General features: G+C 41.9%; 1 protein-coding gene across 1 annotated transcript in view; it reads right to left on the bottom strand.

The window, feature by feature from the left end:
* BCL9 (BCL9 transcription coactivator) overlaps window positions 1-21,920 on the bottom strand; it is a 184,403-nt gene that overhangs the window by 146,238 nt on the left and 16,245 nt on the right. The window lies entirely within an intron of this gene.

The following is a 21,920-nucleotide window of genomic DNA, read 5'->3' as shown; positions in this document are numbered from 1 at the left end:
CACCTACAGCATGCTCAGACACAGAAGTAACCAGTACAAATCTAAATAATAGTTGTCTTCTCTGCCTGGGAAACCTCTGAATTTGTAAGAGGCATCACAGACTCCCGAGGAGCAGTCAATTCTCCCACAAAGAGGCTCCTCCCCACTTAACACAAGTGACATCATCAAGTCAAGTCCGCCTCTTCGTCATCATATGTCACCTTCTGGATGGGACGTATGGAAAGTAGGCAATAATGTTTTAAATATAGTCCCAGCCTAGAGTGAGCTCCACCCAATCAAAGTTTTGTAGATGAACAGAGAGGTAGCACCAGAGGCGTCAGGAGCAGAGGGGGCAAGGTTATGGCATAGGTTGGCATTTCTCCCAAAAATACTGAGTTTAAAGCAGGACAGTCCTGAACTTAGAGTGTCAAAATATCCATGGCCTGTTAGGAAAGGGGTGTGGCTTATTCAGGTTGAGAGGGTGTGGCCCAATTCAATCTAGTTTCCAAGCAGGAATGCTACGTGGTACAGCCAGGCATTATGGGGTCTTATGTGCCTGTTATGGAGATACTGGGCCTGATACATTAAAGAAAGTAAAGCAAAAAAAGGAGTAACTTTGCCCCTTGGCAAAACCATGTTGCATTGGAGGGGGAGGTAAATTTAAAATGTGGGGACAGATATATAATTGGGGTAAGGAATGTCCTAGATCAACTTTAATCGTCAGTGGAAAAATAAACCTATCAAGTATTTGTGTGCTACATGAAAAAACAGACAGTATTATCCCTATGTGCTAAATAATAAACTCATTTGCACTCCTTGCATTGTAACATGGTTTTGCCAAGGTGCAAAGTTACTCCTTTTTTTGCCTTACTTTACTTAATGAATCAGGGTCTTGATGTTTGAGATGGGCACAAGGTTGCATGTGGCAGATATTGCTCCGTTATGCTGGCACAAGCCTGTATTTTGTGGGCATGGATCTGTGTATGGCTGGCATGGGGGAAAGCGGGAAAGCATGTGGGCATGAGGTTGACTTGTGCAGGTGATATTTCATCTTTAAAATGATGCCAATATATGGAATAATATCAAGTTTCCAAGTATGATATTACTAATTATAGCGGATAGGCAGCATCTGTATCCCTCTGCACCCCCACACTCAAAATAATAAAGATAAAACATATTGGAACGGGGGGTCCAGGGGGATAAACACATAAATACAGCCCTGACTTCTAGCGTTTGTCTATCCTGCCATCTTGGAATAGATACACTGTTGCTCGGTACCATAATTAAAATTGATCATTCCTTCTCCGTAACGAGCGTAATGGGCTCCTAATGACAGCCGCACACATCGGTGCCAGCTAACTACATTTTTATCCCATTTGGTCGGTCCTAATAGTCAAATCACTTTGCAAATGATATTTTAATAACAGCGAGAGTTTAACCCTCAATTCACCAACACGTTCCCATTAGCATCAATAATTCCACGACCAAAGGGACGGCTATTAACGGCATGAAATTAAGCATAGAAAATTCTAAATCAACTATACACTCGCACATAAAACAGAGCTGCCTTAAACGTTTACTAAGTGACTCAATGAAAACTTTTCCCCTGAAATGTAAATATTTTCAGTTATTGAACTCAGTTGAACCCAGATAAGGAAACATTTTCACACATATTCATGTATGTGTGTATATATATATATATATATATATATATATATATATATATATATATATATATATATATATATACACAGGGTGATTCAAAAGTCGCAGTACACCCTTTTATTTCAAAAACTCTACAGGAAATTGGGAAACCTGAATACTCCATGTAGGTATGGGTGACATGGTTATCTTTTACGGTATGTACCAAACATGGGCGCCATCTTGAAATCGGACAATTGGCCCAATTCCTGTAGAGTTTTTGAAATAAAAGGGTGTACTGCGATTTTTGAATCACCTTGTGTATATATATATATATATATATATATATATATATATATATATATATATAGACAGACAGACACAGTAGTGACTGGAATATGTTAGTGTTACAATGAAGGCAGTAGGAGAATTGGTGGTATGACATATCCTGTATACACACCACTTCCACCACTGTAATATATACACATACATATACAATACATACATACACAGCAGGTGAAATAAGTATTGAACGCAGCAACAATCTTCACAATAAATATATATTTAATGTGGCTATTGTAACGAAATTTACACCAAATTTCAGCAACAGCCCTTGCAATACACACATGCAAAGAAATCAAACCATAAGTGTCCATGATTTAAGTTTTGTGTAATAATGTGAAATGATACAGGGAAAAAGTATTGAACACACGAAGAAAGGGAGGTGCAGAGAGACATGGAAAGCCAAGACACCAGCTGAAATCTATCAGTAATTAGAAAGCGATCCTGCCAGCTGGATCAGCCACAACTGATGGCCTATAAAAAGGTGTCACACAAGAAACATCTCAAGATGGGTAAAAGCAAAGAGCTCTCTCAAGACCTTCGCTACATTATTGTTGCAAAACATACTGATGGCATTGGTTACAGAAGGTACCATGGCCTGTATGCACGCTCACCATGCAAGGCTTCTTTGCTGAAGAAGAAACATGTTGAAGCATGTTTAAAGTTTGCTGTACAACATTTGGACAAACCTGTGAAGAACTGGGAGAAAATAGTGGGGTCAGATGAGAACAAAATTTCACTCTTTGAATGCCATAATACACACCATGTTTGGAGGAGAAATGGCACCGCACCTCACCCCAAAACACCACCATACCAACAGTGAGGTTTGGAGGTGGGAACATCATGGTGTGAGGCTGTTTTTCTGCACAAGGTACTGGCATACTGCAATGGATGAAGGAAGGATAAATGGAAAAATGTACCGAGACATTCTTGATAACAATCTGCTGCCATCTACCAGGATGCTGAAGATGAAACGATGGTGAAAATTTCAGCAAAACAATGATCCCAAACACACAGCCAAGGACACTCTCAATTGGTTTCAGAAAGAGAAAATAAAGCTGCTAGAATGGCCCATACATATAGGGGCCATATGTATATGTATATATATATTACATACTGTGGCAAATATGCCTCTTTGCCACAGTTCCCCTATATGGGAACTGATAAAAACATAGCTAGGGTTTAAGGTTCTCTGGGATCCTCTTTTAGCACACACAGGTGTTCCACATGGGTGTGATTGGTTTGCTGTGATTTGTTGTAGTGCTTGGGGTGGAGGATAAAAGACACTGTCTGTATGTGTGGGTGGGACCACCGATGCCAGTAAGTGGCCGGCTTGCAGACAGGGAAGTTATGTCTAGCCAGATGTAGGTGGTGGGGATTTTTGTGAACTGTTTCTGGATATAATTCATGAACCAGTGTTGGAGCTGTTTTACCATCCTGACAACTGCTAATAAACAGTTAAATGGTTTAGCATACCTGTGAATGCTGCACCTTCTCACAATACATATATATATACATATATATATATATATATATAGTATATATATATATATACACACACACAAACACACGTACACATACATATATACACATACATACATACATACATACATATACACACACATTATATATATATATATATATATATATATGTGTGTATACACACATGTATATACACACACACATATGTATATACACTCTACTCTTCCACAACAAACAGCAAAAAGCGTCTTGACATTTACGCCAAGCCACACCCAGACCACACCTTTTCAGTTGCAACAAAAAAATCAGGTCTTTCGAAAATTGGGAGTGTGCAACATATTTCCATTGCTAATGAGACCGCAAGCCAACCACTTATATCTATGTAACTAAGAGGCTGTCCCTTTTAGCACTGGGGTTACTTTTTCAAGCATCACTTGTAGTGAAAATACATTAAGGGCTCTGTTTATCATTGTAACGTTTATCATGTCAAAAGCGTATATTTGAATCACTTTAAATTACCGCACAAAACTAAAATTTTATAATTTACGGTGCTATAACTAGCAATTTTAAGAACTGAACCAACGCTCCTTTACTTTTATCAAATTAACCTAAAAAATTAATTTCCCTTCCGCTTTGAATGCACCCTGTTTTACGGAAGACTGCTTATCTTGGACTGACAACCCTCTTCTTAGATAATTAATGCAGACATTTGCAGTTTACGTTATTGCAATTTGCTACATTGTAAATCCAGTTTGAAATAAAACCACCAGAAACCATCACAGGTACTATGCACACATTCCAACTTTCTAAACTTCTCCCCCCTGCCATGTGACAGGGGGGAGGGGGCGTGGCACAGCATTGAGTAGCGGGGGCGGGTCTTAATGACATATTTAAGCCCCGCCCCTGCCAATCACTGCTGTGAATTTCGGCGAACATGAAAGGTTTGCCTACTCTTCCGGGAGTCCGGGAGGACTTCCCCAAATTCGGGAGCCTTCTGGGAATTCCGGGAGAGTAGGCAAGTATTGTACTACGCATGCTGCAAAATAATGAACGGAATCAGACCCTCAATGTGTTATTCAACACTATAGAATGGATTTAATAGAAATTCCTTAGAGTCTGGAGAGGGGCAGAAACTCCAACGACAAATTAGACTGAAAGAATACTGGATATGGAAATTATATGAAACGTGTGGGTCTGACACAGCCTGTCCCTCATTAGGAGAGCGATACTGTCATCTCCATCCTCTGGATATTCAACGCAGACTCCCAATGTAGATCACGAGAAACTTCCCCTCCCCTCACTCTCTTTCTGACAACAACTGGGTAGAGATATTTATATAACAGTAACAATTGAGACTTTTGTGCAAAATCTCCATAAACATAAATGACACAATTAGATTATAATAGGACTCCACAGTAATAGGGTTTCTAAATGCAGAATGTGTCAGGGAATGTGTCTGGATACTTGTCTAGCTTTACCAAGCTATAACATTATAACAAAAATGGAAGTAATATTGGTTTATTCATCAAAGAGCCAAGAAGCGGCCACATGGGGTCCGAGATCTCTCTCTGCACTAAATATATATCATACTTGTCCTCTCGTTATGTCCAATAGACTCTCAAATTCCGGGTAGGTCTCCCGGACTCCCGGAAAAGCAGGGCTTTCTCCCGCATCCTTCCCAGTTTCTAGTGAAGTAGGCAGGATAGGAGCCTCCAAGACAGGATTCGCTGTGAATCATGTCATTTTGGCCCCGCCCCTTCATCAAAATTTAGCAGGGCCAAAATGACGCGACACACGTTTCCCGCCATCAGGATTCGCCGGGTCCTGAAGATGTGATTTGCATCATCGTGGCTCCGCCCACTGCTGGTGGATGAGGGAGTCATGAGTTTAATATTGGTTGCAAAACATATGAGGCCTGATCCATCAAGGCGTGTATCTGCCGATTCGGAGCGTATTGTACGTAAAATCACTCTGCGCCTGCTCAGAACTGGGAGTTACGTCCATGAACACAGTTCTGTTCAGTGCACCTGAGAGCACAAAGGGCACCAACTACAGCGTACTATTCCAGGGCGTGATATGGGTGGGGAAGGGGCATTTTGCCGTAGTGAATATAGAGTAGGGGTATGCCAAACTCTAGCACACACAGCCATGTCTGAACACTTCCAAAAATCCAGCCCTATGTATCTGTGTTTTACTGTCGTACCTCTTGCTCCAGCTACAGGCAGGGGTAGGCTGGGCTGGGAGGCAACGGGGCATCTGCCCCCCCAAGTTGGTCTCATAGTGGGTTACCTTGGGCAGGGTCACTGGACCATCTGCCCAAGTCGAGTCTTGCTCCCCTGGCTAAAATTTGCCAGCCCTCCCCTATAACACATGTTATAGTATACATGCTATAACATGTGTTTGCAATCAGAGGCAACTGTAAAAATGTATTTTATACTCAGTAGACATTAACAACATCTTAATAAATTTATTTTGTGGAGGAAAAAATAACAAAAAACACTTTTTTTTTTCTTTTACTGTTTTAACATTAATGCCTTTATTTATCAGGTAACAATGATGCAAGATTTTTATTTTATTTTCCTGTGCGTTATTTTGTGAATTTATCATCCACACAGCAGGATTTCTAAAGCACACGTATTTTGGGTCCGTGCCGTGCTAAATTCGGGCGACTGCAAAGCCTAAATAAGTGTGTGCAGTATGGGACGTGGGTTGCGCTCAGAATACTGCCTTGATGAATCAGGCCACAGATGCGTAAGTGTATCATATACCTCCCAACGTTTCAAAGAGCAAAATAAGCCACTCCCACTATCAGTACAAGCCACGCCCATGTTATCATGAGGCCACACCCTTCTGGGTCTACAAATCAGGGCAGTCCTGCCAAAATAAGGACTGCTGGGAGGAACAGTATGCGATTGCTGTGAGCTCACAAAATTGAAACTAAAACTCCACCGTTTTAACGCTACATAAATTCTGGTAAATAATTTGTCAGGAAATAAAACTATGTTTGTCAGTAAAATGTTTTAACTAAAATATATTTCAAAGATCATCTCACTTTAAGAAACAGCAAACCTGAGCTTTTGTATTAAACGTATTACAATGGGGTCGTGAAACTAGAGATGCTCGGGCTTGGTGAAAACCGAGCCCATCCGAACTTAGGGGATCCGAGTAGGCTCGCGAGCCGGCTCGGTACTTTTGCGCGTCCTCGGATCTGAATCGAGGCAAAACGTCATTGTTGCGTTGTCGGATCTCACGGGTTTTGGATTCCATAAGTACCTCCCTCCCCAGGAGATCCAGCGCCATTGCTCACACAGAAACAGGGGTAGCAGTGTTCTTGTCACTCTCCAGTCTCCAGTGACATTGCTCAGTGTCATTGCTCACACAGAAACAGGGGTAGCAGTGTTCTTGTCACTCTCCAGTCTCCAGTGACATTGCTCAGTGTCATTGCTCACACAGAAACAGGGGTAGCAGTGTTCTTGTCACTCTCCAGTCTCCAGTGACATTACTCAGTGCCATTGCTCACACAGAAACAGGGGTAGCAGTCTTCTTGTCACTCTCCAGTGACATTGCTCAGTGCCATTGCTCATACAGAAACAGGGGTAGCAGTGTTCTTGTCACTCTCCAGTCTCCAGTGACATTGCTCAGTGCCATTACTCCCACAGAAACAGGAGGGGTAGCAGTGTTCTTGTCACTCTCCAGTCTGCAGTGCCATTGCTCACACAGAAACAGGAGGGATAGCAGTATTCTTGTCACTTGACAAAAAGTGACTGGAAATGATTGGAAATTAATGTTATTGAGGTTGATAATAATGTAGGGATAAAAAAGAGCCAAATTATGTGATTTTAGCAAAAAAAAAAAAATAGGGATCCAAAACCAAAACCAAAACACGTGAGGGCGGTTTTGCCAAAACCAAAACACGTGAGGGCGGTTTTGCCAAAACCAAAACCATAACCAAAACACAAAGTTAATCCAGATCCAAAACCAAAACACAGGGCTCAGTGAACATCTCTACGTGAAATCAATATTGATTGCTGCAGATGCGAATCTTCCATTCGTTAGTGGAATCAGTAATCTGTGCGACTAATTTTCCTTTACAGAGAAAATAAATAAAAAAGCAGTAAAATCAGTACATATTCCAACACGATACGAAAACCATTCATCTCCTCACAAAACAATTCTAAGAAAAATTCACCTATTCTGAATTAAGTCCTTCAGGCATAAGCCGAGCGAACAGGAATGAGTCAGAAGTTATTAACTGGAAATGTCACTTATTTTTATGCCGTTTCCCTGTGCTCTTAAAGGAAGATTCTACATATATATCTGAAAAGAGCCCAGTGACCTAGATTTGTGACGTCACCTAAGATCCCACGAGGGAACCAATCAGACATCACAAGTCATACAGGATAAATATGAGAATGTTTTGTGCAGCTATACAGGTCAATGTATTCACTAAGCCTTAATATATCAAGGTGGGAGTACCTGGGGCTGCTCTGGTTCAGAACGGCACAAAACAGCAAAATTACCAGCTGGCTTAATAAATAAAAAAATACATGAATGAATGAATGACTACTTGCAGATAGAGAGATGTATAGTAAGTTGTTGGTATTTGTAGCCTTTTCCTTTAAAACGGACATTTAATTTGAAAAATAAGGTATAATAAAAGCACAGCATAACAATGCAAATTGCAATAGTTTTAATGAACAAATCCATAATTCTAACATCATCCTCTCGACACATTTTTAAATTAATGAGTGTCAAAAGGTGGTGTATTAAAGAGCTGAATTATAGACATGAAATAACTCATGCTTGCCTACTTTTGGCAAGTGTAGTCCGGGAGAGGGGCACGGCCAAATGCATCATTTTGGCCCCACAACGAAAATGCCGTTTTGTCTCGGGGGGGAAGGTGGGGGGGCAGGGCCGAAATGAAGCGAATCAGGCTAGGCAGTTGCGGGATACGGGAGACTTGCCTGCTCTCCCGGGAGTCCGTCCCGAAATTCGGGAGTCTCCCGGAATGTTGGCAAGTATGAAATAATTGCATTGTTCCTATTGAACAACATCATCTTACCAACTTTCTACACCTTCTTTCCGGGAGATCCCAGAGGGAAGGTGAAGTGTGAGGACGGGGTGCACCCAATCACATCACTTTGGCTCCGCCCACGCTAAGCAAATGCTGCATCATTTTCCCATGGGAGGCGGGTCCAAAATGAGGTGAATCACGTTATAGAGTATCCCATCCTGCCCTGCTCTCCCAGGAGTCCGGGAGACCTACCTGGGGTTCAAGTGGTCAAGTGTGAACTAAATACGTTCACCGCGCCATCTTTCACTCCTTTGTAGCCGGCTGTCATGTTAGGAAAAACGTTGCTACACAGGCAGAGTTTGAGTGTCCACTAAGCAGGATTGTTTTATATGCATGCACTCTGTGCACTGGTTGATTCATACACAGGGGAGGGGCCTGTGATGTCACAGCAGCTCAGATGACTGCATTCTCAGGGTTTTTGACCTGTATCAGATCCCATCAGGTCCTAAATATGTGGGAGGAGCTTCAGCTATCTGCAACGGAGTGGCGGAAGTCATACTTTACTTTAACAAAGCAGCAGTGGAGTTACAGGGTAACACTGAACAGCGTATTTAACCTCTGTTTCATATCTAAAAAGGCCCGAGCTGGATATATCTTGGCAAAGCATGCTGGGGCTTGTTGTTTCAAAACACCTGGAGAGCCACAGGATGTCCAAACCTGCTCTATACCATAGGTTAATTATGTTTCTGCAATAATATTATTTATGTAGCATTTCAGCCTTCTTCTCTCTGATTTCTAAATTATACTTTTGTCTTTTCCCTGTTTACCTTTGCTGTGCTCCATGTTGTAGCCATTAATGGATTGTCCCAGCAGCTCTGTTTAAATAATGACAGAATTAATATTTCCGTGCAGTCACCAGGTCTCTGAAAGTCTGTCTTATGTTAGTAAATCACCCCCAGTGTAAGAGACCTAACAAAGAGAACTGCATCCACGACCACCACCCTTTCCAATTGAGATAATGATTCCCAAACCTTTAAAATTAAAGTTTCTTTGTCCCTTTATGTTTAGTTGTTTTGGTTGTCTGCCGAATGTCTGTTATAGAGGGAGGGGGGGGGGGGGGAGATCTATGAATCCAGCATAGTATCTTTTCACACTCACTTGATACAAGTTGTTCGGATTCTCCACTGGCCCAGTAAAAATGATAAGAGATATTTTTACAATGTTTTATTATCACTGGAATGTAGCAGAAAAAAGAAACAAACATTGCTAATCATATAATTATTAGATAAAGTACAAGCAGAATATGTTTTCCTTTAAGCCTCCTACTATGAGCGCATCAATTAACTGTGTAGTGTACGGCTCACTGACAGATGCTGGAGATGGTTCTCTACCAATCACCTACAGTTTTTCTTGTAATCCGCACTCTGTGGGTTGTTAGCAGCCTTATTGTCCCACAGATATATATCAGTGATTTATGTGAGACTTCCAAGCAATCACTTCCTGACCTGGAGGCAAGGTTTAAGCAAGATATACACTCCCCGTGCAGAGATTGTGCTGTGCGTCCGTATGACCTCCTTAGCGCGCCGTGCTCTCTCGCCCCCCTAAGGCAAAGCTTTCCAATTCACTTAGAATTACTTTTCAGTATCTGATTTAATGGTGTCGCTGCAAAGAATACAGGATTCTTCGCCCGGCCTGTTTACAAACAAGCGGGGAATGTGTGTAGTGAGTGATATAGGCCTGGGTCCAACGCTCCCGGATCCGGAGCAAACCACGTTCTGTGCCAGAGCTTTATAGCCAGAACCCTTGTATTGCACACAATTTACATGCTGGATGTATTTTTATTCATGGGAAAGATTTGTATCTCTTCCTTTTCTGGCCTAGCAGAAACACTTGTGTTTAACCAAAACAATATTTATTATGTATTAACCTTTATCCGCGCCACATGACGCTCTGTGCTTATTAGGCATGTCTTTATATCAGCAGGCAGAGTTGTCTTTTGTTTGACAGAAACCTGGGACATCCCACGTGAAGTTTGCTCACTTGATAATAAAAGGTCCTTTCAGTTCTACAAGTTCTATTAAAGAATGTTCAATAATTACTCCTATTTGGTGAATGTAGGGGGAAGGTTACTTTTAGTTTCTAAGTAGCATGAATTCCAAGTGCCCTGATTTAAACGGGACAGTCCCGAATCTAGGGAGTTGCCCCTAGTGTTTGTGATTGCCAGAATATTGGTGAATATTTAGCACGCTCACTGTTGCAGGTAAGACAACATGACTTCTGTAATGGAGACAGAAATGTAAAAGACACTACAGTCTCTAGAGATTCATTAGCTGCTTTCTTTAACACATAGTCTACTCTCCCGGAATGTCCGGGAGACTCCCCCATTTCTGGGAAACCTCCCGTGCTTCCGGGAGAGCAGGGCAACTTCCTGGTTCTCGCCCCCGCAATATATAAGTGGTGAGGGCGGAGCTAAATGAGGCAAATATTACATCATCTTAGCCCCAAATGATGCGATTCATCAAGCCCTGCCTCCACATGCCCACCTCCCCTGGGATCTCAATGAAGCCAACGAGGAAAAGTTGGCAAGTATGGAATATCACCATACTAAGGACAGGGTTGTTCTGAAGATCTATTGGAATATCTGATCAGGTCAACTGCTGGATCCAGAGAGTTCAAAGTTCAACTGTCATGGCTGTTGTCATGTCTGTTCCTTCTTTGGTGATCTCAGTGGTTGCCGCCACAGCTTCTGTGGGCACGGGAAATTAATGTCCTGGCTCTGTGTACAGCAGCCAGCACGATGCCAGAGAAAAATACTAAGGCCCACAGCAACCCCAAGCTGGCAGAGTACCACAAGGGTGCCCATGCGGCACAAATGTGAAAATCTTCTCCAGCTAGAGGAAGGGAGTTTAGTTGAGATAAATGTTGAAGAACAGTCATGGTTGCCAACAGCTGATTTATATTTCTAAAAAAATATTTATAAAGTATTAGTGAGACATATTATATACCTTAAATCAAAAACAGAAGTGTTTTACTGAATCACAGCATCTCTTTAGCATGTTATATGTCCCATCCCTTTGTCATAATCTGACATATGAAAAATCAGTTTCGGGGACCATGGTTAATCTAACATACCATTATGTGATAGGGAGGGAGCTATGGAAAACTGCAAAAACCTGCGTCTTAAACAGCTTTCCCAGACAACAGAAACACACCCTACAATAACTGCTAGTTTGAAGAGGAATAACTGACATGCTATGCTTTGCCATAACAGCTTTTCTCTGCTGTTTGGGATGGAATAATTAGCAAAATTTATGTCCATTCAGCAAATGTGGAGCAGACCTCAAAACTAGGGGAAAACATCTGTTGCTCAAATGCTTAATGTTCAGACTGAAAACCTAGAAACAACTTCAGACATTTAACCAATGCATTCAGTATACATAAAGAGATATATGCTTAAATGCTGGCATTTGTTGTTCCCGGACAGCTGAAGAGACACAGGTTGTCAGTATCTGTCTTAATATAGGAAATAACTGCTTTAAAATCTGAAGCCAGAACCCTGGAATTTCTCATCCATTAGTCTGAAATGTTTTCCAGTTTCCTAAATATGCCCAGAATGTAGAGTCATTCGTTTCTTCTCCAGCAATATACAATGTTTTACATTGGTTTACACACAGCATAACAGAATATAAACCAGGATAGACACACACATTAATACACAATGGTTTCCATACAGACATACAGCGTTGCAAAAGCATGATGCCGGAGAGAAAACACTGCTTTTACAGATAGCGAACAAGACACTGGAGTCTATTTATCAAAGGGCAAAACGGCTTATTGCCAGCGAAAACTGATGTTTAAGGAACCACAGGCTGGGAAAAAAAGTCAACAAGTGTCACTCCATATCAACAGATTCCTAAACAAAATTAGGCAACAGGAACAGAACAGTGTATATTTTCACTTCAAGTCAGTGACTTGAATAAGGTACAAAATTACACACATTAAAAAAACACTCAGGGGTATATTTACTAAACTGCGGGTTTGAAAAAGTGGAGATGTTGCCTATAGCAACCAATGAGATTCTAGCTGTCATTTTGTAGAGTGTACTAAATAAATGATAACTAGAATCTGATTGGTTGCTATAGGCAACATCTCCACTTTTTCACACCTGTTAGTAAATATACCCCTGAGTGTTTTCTACCCTTGAGACATATTTCTAAACAATGTTTTCTGTTGGAACCAGGAAGTGGAACCAGGAAGTGCCATGCCGCCATGAAACATGGCGGCATGGCGGTAAAAACTAGGTGATGACTGTAACTTTTCTGATAACCATAAACAGGTGAGAAATTGATGACCATTGTCTATAAGATATGGATATATCTTATGCTAAATATTTCTATATGTCATTTATTTATATAGCACCACTAATTCTTCAGCGCTGTACACAGAACTCACTCACATCAGTCCCTGCCCCAATAGAGCTTACAGTCTAAATTCCCTAACATACATACAGACAGACTAGGGTCAATTTGATAGCAGCCAATTAACCTACCAGTATGATTTTGGAATGTGGGAGGAAACCGGAGCACCCGGAGGAAACCCACGCAAACATAGGGAGAACATACAAACTCCTCACAGATAAGGTCATGGTCAGGAATCGAACTCATGGCCCCGGAGCTGTGAGGCAGAAGTGCTAACCACTGAGCCACCATGCTGCCTGATGTAGCATTGAATAGACACCTCTACAATGTGATTCCAGTGGGTTAACGATAAAGAATATAATTAGTAATGGCTTGATTTGCAACGACAGGAGGAAGTTCACAATAACCAGCCACCACATTCTGTATTCTAATTTGGAACCAGTGTTGGCAGGGACGCCCTACTCCTGGCACTCTCCTGAGCCAAATCCGAAAGGGTCAAGGAATAACGGCTGAGGCCAAGATTAGCAGAGATCTGTGTGGCCAGAACCGCTGCCAGCACCAGTTAGAGGTCCGCTCTGCCATCCGTGTGGTCAGCGTCTACAGTACGGTTAGTGGGACTGTCTAAATGAGACTTGGCAGTGGGTACGACAGTGGCTGTTTCCAGTGCTGGAAGGAAGTGATAATCTCTGCAGTGTATACAGCCGTTTCCATGCTCGATACATGCCAACACTGCAAATCATTAATAAATAGAAACATAACAAATTGGCACTTTCAATGTTTTTGCTCGTTAAGGGGGGAATAATCAGTTTGCAAAACCAAACAGCAGAATGTTCTCTCTTACATGTGGTGTAAAATTTGTAGTTTCAAATGGCAACTGTTTTATATAAAAGGGTACAAAATGACACAAATTAAAAACAAATGAGTTATTTCTACCCTTGAAACATATTTTTAAATTATGTTTATTATGAAACTATTTTTAGTTTACATCAACAATTTACAGCATAGATATAAAAACTTGGATTTTTTTAATATTTAAACGTTTAAGGGGAAAAAAAAATAAAGGAGGAAGACTTAAAAAGGGAGTCGGTGAAATAAACGGTTTACGGCAGAAGTAAAAAAAATATATCCACCGGCTGTTCTCTAGGAATTACTAAAACGATTAGATCTAGATATAACCTCCTCTGTATGTATCCGACTCTGTAAGGTCAGCCAGTTATTATTATTATTAATTTTTATTTACAGGGCGCCACTACGTGTCCGTAGCGCCGTACAGGGACAAACGAGATTACAATACGAGGTGAGAGCACAGTACAGTAAACAATAATCACAGTAACTCAGTGAGCTCAAAGCTAGAGGGGCGGAGGAGGGGAGAGGGGAAGGTCCGCCAACGACGGAGTCCAAGAGGGAAGGCACGGACGACAGGGAGACCCCTAGAGGGGAGAGGAGGGAGCGAGAGGGGACGGACGTGGGAAAGAGGGTCCTCAAGGAGGAGGGCTAAGTAGCTGGAGAGCAGAGTTAACAGTGGGGAAGACAGGAGGAGAGAATACCCTGCTCAAAGGAGCGTACAATCTAAGGGGTGGGGTAGACAGACAGAGAGACACGGGGGAGAGATGGAGGAACGGAGGATAAGAATAAGGGGGGAGGAAGAGGCAGAAGAAAAGGTAGGAAGTTAAGTGGGAGACTGGAAGGCTATAAGAAAAAGGTGGGTTTTTAAAGCCCGTTTGAAACTGGACAGATTAGGGGAAGTTCTGATGGAGGGAGGGAGCTTGTTCCAGTGGAGGGGGGCAGCACGGGCGAAGTCTTGGATACACGCGTGGGAGGAGGTGATCAGGGGGGAAGAGAGGCGACGGTCATTGGCAGAACGGAGAGGGCGGGATGGAGCATGAATAGAGAGGAGGGTGGAGATGTAGGGTGCAGTGAAGTTGGCGAGGGCCTTGTATGTAAGAGTGAGGAGCTTGAACAGGATTCTGTAGGGGAAGGGGAGCCAGTGAAGGGATTGGTAGAGGGGGGAGCCAGTTGAACAGAGTTGCAGTGAACTGCATTTATATCCAGAGCAATGCTAATTGATTTCATGAAAATAGCAACATAATAATAAATTTATCATAGAAAATGAGAATAATAAATTTTTTTGCCCACTATCGTAAATAATTTGGTGAATTGACTGTGGACAAATTGCTGTTCTATATTAAATGAACATTGAATATTCCTTCAATATTTTAAAGAGGGTCGTCACCCCAAAAAAAAACCTGTTTAAAATAAATTTTTAAAAAATCCATAATATTTTGAAGCACTTTGATTAATTTTTTAGCATATAAGGAAGAGATTTCACAAAGCGTTGTGTCCCTGGTTACTGATCTCTATGGCAGTGGGGAGGCCACTTTAATTCCCCCCTCTATAAAGATAAAACAAATAATTGCAGCGCGAACTCCGCATAATTGTAGGTTAAGTGATGTGGCGATGCCTTAATTAGATACCTGAGGTTGATTTGCACAAATGATAAATTAAAAGATTGGCATTGCGGTTCGAATGGATTAAACCAACTTGCAGATGCAAACTAACGCATCAAACTAAGGTGAAACATACTTGTAAAGGATACAAATTAAAAATACAGGATGTAAAACACAAATAGTGACACATTTAGAAAGATATGTAAATATAAATAGTGACATTGTTACAAAGATGCTCTAATAACAAGAAGTGGTGGGTACAAACGTCATATATAAGATTCCTCGCACCTGTCATATATTTATCACAGAATGTTGCCGTTTGACACATGTTTATTCTCAGCAGTTAGATGTGTTATAAGCAGTTGCGCTCACAGGCGCACGGAACAGAGCTGCGTTCACAGACGTTTTTGCTGATTTTTGATTCATGTAGCTAATGTAATAAAATATGTATATTTTTTTTAAATCAATATTTATATTAATGATTATACTGTTAATAGTTGTTCGGTAGTTTAATAATTTTTTGCATGCGTGCTGATGTTATATTGCATATAATGGACATAATTATCTGTGTGGAGTTTGTATGTTCTCCCCGTGTTTCAGTGGGTTTCCTCCGGGTGCTCCGGTTCCTCCCACACTCCAAAAACATACTGGTAGGTTAATTGGCTGCTATTAAATTGTCCCTAGTCTCTCTCCGTCTGTGTGTGTGTGTGTGTATGTTAGGGAATTTTGACTGTGAGCTCCAATGGGGCAGGGACTGATGTGAGTGAGTTCTCTGCACAGCGCTGCGGAGTTAGTGGCGCTATATAAATAACTGGCGATGATGATGATATATTGCAGTCTGTTCTGTCTGCTAACATGTGACAAGTGACGTCTAGGCAGAGTATACTTACACAAAGATTTAAATTGACACGCATCCTGAGGTCGGCTTGGGTTTGAATACAGTTGTAACTACCCATAAGCACTTTTTAAAACGCAACTTGCGTCCAGCTTCGCATTAATCAGGCCCCATGTTTGCTTTGTTCCTCACCAAGGGGTTTGTTATTCATGTATGGCAATAGGGATGATTATCAGCTATCGCCATCATTTATTGATAATAAATGAGCGAGGCAGCTAAGCAATACTCAGCTACCATGCAAATTATATCCAGGGCAGTAAGGGTTAATTGCCTTTTTTTTTTTTTTTTTTTTTTTTTTTAAAAACACACATGAAACAGTTATACGGACGTCTATATTCAGCAAGGAGGGGATGTAAAGATACGTGTGAATATGGGTCTAGGTGCGCTCTGCTCTAACAGACAATACACTGCAGGATACGTCCAATACATATGTGCAATATAAAGTCATGAAAGAAATCATAGAATAAAATACCTATTCAAATAATTATTAATCACCTGTAATAATAGAGCCTGATTCATTAAGGAACTTAGGCAAGAATTTGAGTAAGTTTCCTTACTTAAATTTTCTGGACAAAACCATTGCAAGGGGTGTAAAAGGGTTTATTAGTTTGCACATAAGTTAAATACTGACAGTTTTTTCATGTACACAAATATCAACTTTAAATTTCAGTGCACAGATAAGTACAATCAAGTATTTTTACAGTTGCGTGCGATTGCAAACACATGTTATAGCATGCATACACGGCCGTCATCACTAGTAAGCAGCACTTACACCAGGCCTGTAACTGGGGCAAGTACCTTAGAGAAACACGTACGTTCATACTTGCCAACTTTTTGTTGAGCCCTTCCGGGAGTATTCGGAGGGGGTATGGGTGGAAGGGGTGGGGCTTGACGAATCACGTCATTTTGGAACAATGAACGTCAATTTTACAGTGGGGGGGGGGGGTGGGGCTAAAATGACGCAATTCTTTGAGAATTGCATCATTGCGGCTCTAATTCTGATCACTCCCCGCAGTAGTGGGCAGGTTTTGTAGGATGCCCTACTCACCTGGGAGTCCGATCGGGACCTACTCAGAATCTGGGAGTCTCACGGAAATTCTGGGGGAGTTGGCAAGTATGACGTATCTTAGAGATGCCCAAAGCTTGAATCGGATTCTGCTACATGCAATTGAGCTCGGTACGCCCCTACTGTACATTGACCACATGCATAGGACGTTCCCCTCCCCATTCCGCCCTTGAAATTAGAGGCTGTAGTAAGGATGAATTTCGCTAGAAAATGAATTGTACGTTACTGCATTTTTGGGGCGTCTGCTTTATGCAAAATACGCAACGTATTGGTATTAACTAAACAAGTCTCTCTCCAGCAGAGAACAGCTAGCAAGGTAGTGATACTAATTGGATATTGTTAAATCATTATATATGTGTATCAAAAAAGAAAAATAAGTTAACTACACGTACGCAAATATTGCCTTACTGTTCATTTATTTGTTTATTACATTTGGACAAATGACCCCCTTTGCGTTACTTTGTGCCAATCCTATCCACAGTCATTCCAGCTGCTGGTGCCATAGACCAATAAACAGTTAACGTAAAGGGAATGACTCCCGGGTTAACCAGCCAATCCCACCGCTTGTTTATAACTTCTTGTGACTTATAAGACTGTCTGGGTCCAGGCACAGACAGCAGCAGACATACCAGGACAGACAGACAGAGCGAAACAAAAAGCGTGCAAATCGTAGACTCCAGAAAGACAGCCAGGGGGTAGGAGGGGAGACAGCTGGAGAACAGCCAGAGCGAGGCAGCTGGGGGGGCTGATAGTGTGTGAAAGTTAATGGCTGCAGGCCGGACAAAGAGAACATGGCCTGGTACAGACACAGCAAGTGACACCTGAGAGATAGACATAGCCGGATACCTCCGAGGAGATGTTAGTAAATGTAAGATGTGTATCATGTATTCTTGCAGATTAAGGTCTCTCTTTATATATGGTTATAGGGCTGATTTTCTAAAGCCGCTTGTTGCCTCAATAGAAACCTGCCTATCACCATAATTTACTATTAAACTCTCATTGACGCAGCTGGTAGATACTGGTCCGTAGCGATAAGCGTCAACTTACCGTCTCACTGGACCAGGCTATGGGGATACGATAGGCGCATGGGTGGCCCAGAGCCGTAACTTAGAATTCTAGCGCCCTGGGCGAGAAAGGCAAATGCCGCCCCCCTAGCCCTCAATTTTAACCAAATTACCCTAAAATATTCCTAAATTGCGCCCCCCTTCAGCGTTGCGCCCTGGGCGGTCGCCCCTGTCGCACAGCCCTAGTTACGGCCCTGGCCCAGATAGCCGATTTACACATCCACGTTGGAACTTGACAGTTAGGAATCATTTAAAAAATAAAAAAAGTAAAAAAAAAAAAAGTTACAAAATATGTAAACAAGAAGTAAAATATTGTCAAATTATTGCCAAATAAAAATTGCTTTATTAAAATTATAAGGTGGTTTTTCATTCATTACCTCGTGCTATGGCCATCCGGAGATGACAGAGGAAGGATTCCGGTCACCTAATGATGTAGGTCAAAAGTAATGACGAGAAAAAAAATAATTTCACTATAATACTTCCCGTAGTTACTATTATGCAGTTATTAGCAATTTAAACTTCTGTTCCAGAGCATAAAAATACTGAAGAACATAAACTTACTAAAGAGATCATGATCTTGCACTTTCCTACTTTTACTTTCTCGCCTTCAGGAGATTCCGGAGGGGAAGTGAAGTCCGAAGGAAGGGGGGGGGGGGGGGGGTGCGTCATAACATTTTGCAGCAGGGGTTAGGGTCAAAAAGACGCAAAACACGTCATGGAGGCCCTCATCATATCCACTTAACTAGGAAGTGGGCGGGATGCGGGAGGACAGCCTGTTCTCCCGGAAGTCCAGGAGACCTAACTGGAATTAAAGGAGTCTTCCGGACATTCCGGGAGATTGGGCTAGTATAGATGATACACATGCACAATTTCATGAAAAATACTGGATATGCCCATATCACGTCCTGGCCTAAACCACAACCATATTAAAAGATTCTATAATCCAAAATGGGCCACGTCCACCCTTGGAGATCCAAAAATGATAACTGCCCTGTGAAAAATCAGGACAGTTGGGAGTATGGATACGTCATGCACATAAGGACCCCATTCATGTTCGGATGCAAGTCCATTTGCACCAATGAATGCAGTTACATGCAAATCATGTCCGAACGCAAACAACACTTACGGCTGCCTATGGCTTGAGAGGTGGGACAGGGGAGGGAAGGAGCAGACTAATGTTGGCCATTGCCTGATGTCATCGCGACGTGTGTCAAGCAAAATTTGAAGCGACAATGTGGGGTCCCCTAAGGTTAAGTGGTTAAACACTTAACCGAACATTGCCGTTTTAAATCTAGCTTGACACACGTTGCGATGACATCAGGCAGCAGAGGTGGTCAGTTCTCCAATCCAAAGCCTTCCTGTCATTATGCTGCTGTCTTCGGGGATCTCCAGCGTCATCTTCAAGGTAAGTTCTTTCGGGTTTTATTTGGAGGAATGACAGCTGTCGGAATGGTGGTAATCGTATAATCGTAAAAACGATTACCACCGCCATGCAGTTGGCCCCATTATCTCCATGGGCTCCGGTGCTCGGCACCTCCTGCACCAATTGTAGTTTTGCCACTGGTTCCAACGCAGATCTGGCTGATTCCAGTCCTGTGTTGGTCGTAAGTACGCTTGTTTCACCGATATCTTTTGCTACAGGCCAGGTGTAAATGCCGACTGATAGTGATGACTGACACAGCATAGTCTTTTAATTAAAAAATTACCTGTATGTGTCACAAACCATCTGTATACAACAAAGATATACTATTAAAATGCATTGTATGTGCAGTACGCATTGCAATCATTTTCATTTATGTAATTAAAATAAAAATTAAAAAAATTATATTTGAAAATATTTATATAACTCTTATTTTTTGTTATTTTACACTCAAATTTTTTTTTTTCAAGCTGGTTCCACAAACATGACAATGAGTTCAGTGTACTCCAATGGGCACCGCAGTCAAGAGATCTTAATACAGTAGATCACCTTTGGGATCTGGTTGGAGATTCACAGCATGATTGTGCAGCCGACAAATCTGCAGCAACCGTGTGATGCTATCATGTCACCCTGGACTTCTAAGGAATGTTTCCAGCACCTATGGGGACAAAGGGGGTTCTACCCTGTACTAGAAAGCTGTACCGGAGTGTAAAAAAGTGTTTCAGCTTAACTCCACCCTAACAAATGAGACCTGAGCGCTGATGGGACGTATCAAAATGTCACACAGGATTTTTTTCATGAACAAGTAGGTAACTTGTTGAACAAGTTTTAACACGGAGTAAAAATTAGCTGTGTGTGTTTAAAGCTGTCAGGAGACGTGTATCCGGATGTGTGGATGTGAAAAGACATTCTTGATCTGTTGCCTTTCATGCTATATAAAAAATAATGGGAGCTTACGAAAAGAAAACAACAATGATATAGAGGTGCACAAGGCAAGTTTCAGAAATGGAATATTTACAATTATAAAGACACATTAATAAAATGGACAGGAGGGCTCTGGTAATGAGATTGACAGGAGGGCTCAGGCAGTGAGATTGACAAGAGGGCTCAGGCAGTGAGATTGACAGGAGGGCTCAGGCAGTGAGATTGACAGGAGGGCTCAGGCAGTGAGATTGACAGGAGGGCTCAGGCAGTGAGATTGACAGGAGGGCTCAGGCAGTGAGATTGACAGGAGGGCTCTGGTAATAAGTGACAGGATGCCTCTGGTAGTGAGATTGACAGGATGCCTCTGGTAGTGAGATTGTCAGGAGAGATCTGGTGATGAGATTAACAGGAGGGCTCCAATGATGATATTGACAAGACAGCTCTGGTGATTGGAGAAGTGAATATGATCTCCTGGCAATGCCAGGTCACCCCTTCCCCCAAGGCCCCTGCCCCACTTCTCTCAAAAGAGCAGAGCAGAGAAATCTTCTGAGCACTGAACATGGATTGGGCACATGTGCCAGGCATTACTTGCTCAGATGAGACTCTGCCCTCAATAGAGGTGGCAAAAATGGCATCACTGGGCCCCATCCAAATTTTCCTATGGTGTCCAGTGATGCACTGTTCCGTCTCTGAGGGGGGACATGAATGTTCCAAATGCTGCTAGTTGCATAATACATTATAGAATTTGCAACCAAACTCCTGAAAAATACTCTTATATCAGCATCCCAATGCTGTTTTTGGTGGCAGTGCACTAATTCCATACCCAAATGGACATGGCTGGTTGGTTACGGCAGGCTTTGGGTGAATTCATGATATTGTTGGGGGCTGGGTTGAATTTGTCCTGATTTTGCCTGGATAAATGTTGAGAGTTCTGATAATGTTAAGTGGGCAGATAAGAACATGGACAGCTGGAATGGATACTACATTGTGAATAGATAAGGCTCATTAGAGTCTAAAAAATAAGCCATTCCCAAAAGCAGTAGCCACAACATGTCCCACATCCTGTCACAGTAAAGACAGAATCATAACCAGCATTTATGAAAACTGCTGGATATGATAAGTGGTCTGTTACCCACAGGAGTAGATTAGGTCCCTATTTATCAATGTTCATAGATTGTTTCTTGTAACTACCCTCTGCTATACTAATCTCGGCGATAGCTATCACAGG

This window comes from Mixophyes fleayi, chromosome 2 (assembly GCF_038048845.1).
Source record: "Mixophyes fleayi isolate aMixFle1 chromosome 2, aMixFle1.hap1, whole genome shotgun sequence".
Classification (NCBI taxonomy): Eukaryota; Metazoa; Chordata; class Amphibia; order Anura; family Limnodynastidae; genus Mixophyes; species Mixophyes fleayi.
The sequence above is the reverse complement of the archived record's forward strand: the minus strand, read 5'-3'. Positions and strand labels throughout refer to the sequence as shown.